At 38.3% G+C, this 5,382-nt stretch overlaps 1 long non-coding RNA gene across 1 annotated transcript; it reads right to left on the bottom strand.

Moving 5' to 3' along the window:
* Window positions 1-3,763: 3,763 nt before the first annotated feature.
* On the bottom strand, window positions 3,764-5,062 carry LOC116092321. Its single transcript, XR_004119204.1, has 2 exons — window positions 4,922-5,062; window positions 3,764-3,896 (listed from the first exon to the last, which is right to left on the bottom strand). It is a non-coding gene; the product is annotated as an uncharacterized LOC116092321 (long non-coding RNA).
* Between the last annotated feature and the right edge of the window lie 320 nt (window positions 5,063-5,382).

Raw genomic sequence — 5,382 nt, 5'->3', positions numbered from 1 at the left:
GTAATAAGAGCACATAGGGTATGATTAAAGTCCAGCGGGGAGGTCTTAGGGAGGGCAGCTTCTCTTCAAAGGCCTTAGATTAGAAGTGCAGTCTCAATTTCTTCTTGATGGCCTCCTGACAGCTTCAAAAGGCATCCCAGTCGCCTCCTAAATTCCCTAAGGAATCCTAAGCATTTTTCTAAACACTCCAAATCACTTAAGAATGAATTACACGTTCCAAATGCAGAAGAAAAATTTACGTAAGTGTACAGAAAAAATTTTTAAAAACTTTATTCTGAAAAGTCATTTAGTTGTTTTGTGAAGTAGCCCAGTTCTTTAAAAATTCACTCCTGCACAGATGCCGTGGTGAAAATTCTTGAAAGTATTTTGGGTCTTTCATAACATAATCTATTTCATCTTCCATACTGGTCTTTTTTACTTTGAAATAAAATAATAGCCATTTTATTATTGATAATGATAGATTTAACTAGGATTACAGAAACAAATGGAACCTATCCACTTGCAGTTTGCCAAAGTTCTCTCATGGGGTAGCTTAACAGCTTGCAACAAACAAGCAAAGTTGATATACTTATTTGTGGTATGTGTTCTCCTACATGTCGATTACACAGTGATGGATCGGCACAGTCTAAAGCTGCATGGGATTTATTATCCTCACTGTTAGATTGACAAAGATCAGGTAAACAGATAAATAATAAGCATTGACATGTTGTGAAGGCTAGATAAAAGTCTGAGGTATAATAATATGGTGTGTGGTGCCATGTGAGGAATGCATGTGTCTTGAGGGGGCACTTAAGTGGAGGCTGAAGATAAAATGGAAAGAGCCTCATTTACACAGGTTCTTCAGAGAGAACCATTAGCAGAGGAAACAGCATGTGTAGAAGTCTGAAGTTTGGCTATTTCTAAATTCATACCTAAACATAGAGATGGAAAAAAATTATACTGAAAACTTAAAGAGGATAATTTATGAGGGTCTAGAAACAATGAAGGACAAGTGGCAAGAGACACAGAAACTGTTAGTTGTTGTCACCTCTGCTTGTGAAGGGAAGGCACTAAGGACCATCAATACACACATTGAATAATGAGAGCTACACAAAGATGTATAACAAGAAAGAAGCATGCTTCTGTATGACAGAGGCATTCTGGGAAAGTGCAACCAAGCAGAAAGCTAGATAAAGGACCTCCACCTTTTCACAGTACCTGGCTTACTAATATTTTGCTTCTTATTGGCCAATCCCAGCTGAAAGGCAGAAGGCTAGGGAGGCCTTTGCTTCTCTAGTCCACTATATGTACTTCACAGAATGATGATGAAGGGATAGTCAATGAGAAGGCAAGCACCAATCATCTCAGGCGGAAAACTAAGTAGAATTCCTGAGAAAATCAAGTGCTAAGGAGTTTACAAAACTCAGCCTTACAAAGCACCCACTACAACAGCTAGTATGACTAATTTTGTTATTTTGGATCTATAGTGCTATTTTGGAGGTGGTAGAGTCTTCAGATAATAGGCCATAGATGTGAGACTTGAAGGCTAGACTCACTTCTGGCTTCATCATGTTTTTTCTGCCTTCTAGTCTGTACCATGTGAAGTTGCTGTGGACTGAGGGGCCCTCCAATCTCTATGCCTTGCCCACCATGATGGGCTGTAATCTTGATTGAACCATTCACCAAAACAAGCCTCTTTTCTAAACTGTTTTGACCACGTATTATGTCACAGCTATGGGAAAGCCAATGCAAGACTTTCAGAGTTTTAAAATTTGCTCACAAAATCACTTCTCATGAATAGCAGACTAGCTCACATATCCGTATAACTACTAACAATGATTATAGAAACAGAAAATGCCCAATTTTCTTTGCTAAATGTATTTGAACAATTTGGAGTTTATTAAAGTTTAAAGATTTTACATGTGGAGATTTTATTCCTGGTAACAAGAGGTTCTTTCCTATCAGACACATTGCCCTCAGAGATAACTTTGAGCACTGAAGGAGTTATGAAAAAAATATTTAAGAGTAACCGAATGATTCGAAGCAGGCAAGAAATAAAAGGAGAGGGGATTGTCAAAAGACAGGGACAACAGCATTGATTTCCCACTTCCCACTTTTTGCTGGATGAATAGCTATAATGAGGCACAGAGGATGCCAGCTGAAACTCGGAAGACCAACCTTCCAGGCCCTGTGGCCCAGAGAAGATTCCAAAGTTACCTTAGTAGCTGGAACCTTACGGAAAGAATCTTGGAAATGAGAACCAAAGGCACAGAACACTAAGTTCTCTGAGTAAATTGTGTCAGCCACATTTTTATTTGATCCATCTTGATTTCCTGGGGCTCCAAACAGTACAACTAAGATTATAGTAACTGACCAGAACTAGCAGCTGCTGCCCACTGTAAGGAAAAATGGAAATTAGATACTGAGTCCATATACGTTAACGGTCTACTAAAGTAAGCAAAATATTCAACAATCTTTGGTAGGATATAACTGAATCCAGAGTCTGTAAGAATGCAATGTTATGAACTATCATAAATATCTTTTAGAAGATCAGAAACTATAAATTGTATTCAAGGGAAGAGAGAACCTATGGAGCTTGTGGAGATTTCCCTAGGTGATAGAAACCAAGAAACTTATTTTTAAGGCATGTGTGTGTAAGTAGTGTATATGTGTCTGTGTGTGTCTGTGTGTGTGTCTGTGTGTGTGTATGTGTCTCTGTGTGTATGTGTCTCTCTGTATGTGTGTGTGTGTGTGTGTCTGTGTGTGGAGATCTCTGGTATCATTTGTGGAGGGTTGTCCGTCCACTCCTATGAGACAAAGCCTTTCACTGACCTGAAGCCATGAACCTTCATTTCCCCATTTCTCATGAAGTAGACTGGACTGACTGGCCGGTGAGCCCAGGGATTCTTCTGTTCATACCTCTTCAGAGCTGGGATTACAAGTGTGCATTTTTATGTGAGTTATGCAGATTAAACTCTGATCCCCACATCTTACTGACTGAGTTATTTAAATTCAAGCACAAAGGAAAAAAATGATGGTAGTAGGTACAGAATTCAAAGGCAAAAGCAGAAATGGGAACAATAACAACTATGGAAAAAATAAAATATTAAAATGGCATGCAAACACTTATTTATAATAAATGCATTAAACATAGACCAAAGACTCCAAGTAGATAGCAGAAACAGCATAATATCAATCAGAGGCAAATTTTAATATACTAATATGGGTTAAAAAGGCTAAAGCAATTTTTAAAAAGTCTTGCTAAGAAAATTTATATATGTACATTAATACATTATGTTTATTACAGAGAATTTCTTTTTTATAGCTTCTTTCATTTCTTGAGATTATAATTTCATCATTTCCTCTTACATGTTCTCCTTCTAAACTCTCTCCTATAGTTTTCCTTACTTCCCTTCACACTTATGGCCTCTGTTTTCATTAATTGTTATTACATACATATGAATATGTACTCCCAAATACAATGTGCTCAGTCTGTGCAGTGTTTCTTGCGTGTATGTTTTCAGGGATGAACATTTATTATTGGATAACCAGTTAGTGTGTTAGAGACATTTGGGTGTATATAAACTCTAGCTAGCCCTGTGCATGCTTTGTTCAGGGATGATAAACACTGATGTTGTCAATTGGCTTTGAATTTCATCATCAAAACATAGCAGGTTGGTATGTGCCAACCTATAAAACATACAATGTGGCCAAATGACTGTTGTAGTGTGTCTTAGGGTTTTTATTGCTGTGAAGAGACACCATGACCATGACAACTATTATAAAAGAAAACATTTAATTGGGGATGGCTTAGAGGCTCAGAAGTTTGGTCTATTTTCATCATGGCAGGAAGTATGGCAGTGTGCAGGCAATCATGGATGCTGGAGAAGGAGCCAAGAGTTCTACATCTGAAGTGTCTGGAAGAGAGAGAGAGATAGAAAGTCACTGGGCCTGACTTGGACTCTTGAGATCCCAAAGTCCACTTCTAGTGACACATTTCCTCCAATAAGACTACACCTATTCCAACAAGGCCACACCTCGAATGTCACACCGTTAGGCATTCAAATATATGAGTCTACAGGGCCCCTTATTCAAAACACCATATAATGTATCAGAGAAAGATACATTAGTGATCAATATGCAAAATCTTCAACTTTTCTACACTTTCATAATTAAACTTTGGAAACACTAAACACTAAGGGGATGACTAGAAGAACCCAAAGGCCGTCCTTCCTTTCACAGAGACGTACTGACCGTTGAAGCACACAAAAGGATAAGTTTCCATAAGTATAATCACTTTGGGGGTGACACATTAGTATTTCATCCTTACTCTACCAGTGTACCCAGTGTCCTATTACAAAATCTTTTCTGATTGTTAAATTATTTTTATTAGAGTAGCCTTGTTACAAAACACACACAATACTACAAAATAGTGGGTTTCATTATGACACTTTCACTTATAATATATATTTTTAAAAAGGAATCTTGGTTCTGTGTAAGACAGGCCAAACGTGAAGTACTGGCCTGAGTCTGGTTGACTTCACCTAAGAGGATGACCTCAAGTTCCATTCATTCTCCTTCAAATAACTTACTGTCATAATTATTTATGGGTTAATAAAACTCCACCACGTAGACACTCCATGTTTTCTTATCCAGATTTTGATGGACACCTATACAGACTTCCATAATTTGACTTTTTGGAAAAGAACCACAGTGAACACGGATACAATTTCCTTTATTTTTCACACATGGAATTGGCGATGGTGCCCTGGCAGAGTGGCATTTGAGCTCCATAAGGAGGGCAAACCCTGAAAGCTAGCCCGAAGCACTTAGACCTACTGGACTAAAGGTTAAGCATACTCGTTGCTAAGGTTTGGTATCCGTCTCAAACAGATCTGCTCCTTGCATAGCTGAAAGGCCATAAATGTGTCAATTCACTCACCTTTTCTGATCTTACATGGTTCTGCTTGTAGGAGGTGGTTGCTTCTGAGCACAGACTGTTTAAAGCTTACATAATTGATTTGCCTCCATTCTAGTAGCACCTGATATAATTGCATCAAACACTTGATGTTTCCTTACAACTTCAAACTAGAATTCTAAAAGATAGGATACTGTCTTTTATTGTTGTTCTTTTGGGTGGGTTTTGTTTTGTTTTGTTTGTTTGTTTTGACAGTGTCTCCATAGCTCTCTCTGGTTTAGAACACACAATATAGACCAGGCTGGCCTTCAATTCTTAGAGACACACCTGCCTCTGCTGAGATTAATGGTGTGTACTGCCACACCCAGCCTACAATACTTGGGTTTGAAGAGTCAAGTTCGGCTGCTGAATTCAGGTTTACTGGCTCACTGTTGCCAAGAGCTTCCACTGAGCAGATCTTTAGAATGGCAATAATCCACTTCTCA

The sequence above is a fragment of the Mastomys coucha genome, unplaced genomic scaffold (assembly GCF_008632895.1).
Source record: "Mastomys coucha isolate ucsf_1 unplaced genomic scaffold, UCSF_Mcou_1 pScaffold15, whole genome shotgun sequence".
Taxonomy (NCBI): Eukaryota; Metazoa; Chordata; class Mammalia; order Rodentia; family Muridae; genus Mastomys; species Mastomys coucha.
The sequence above is the reverse complement of the archived record's forward strand: the minus strand, read 5'-3'. Positions and strand labels throughout refer to the sequence as shown.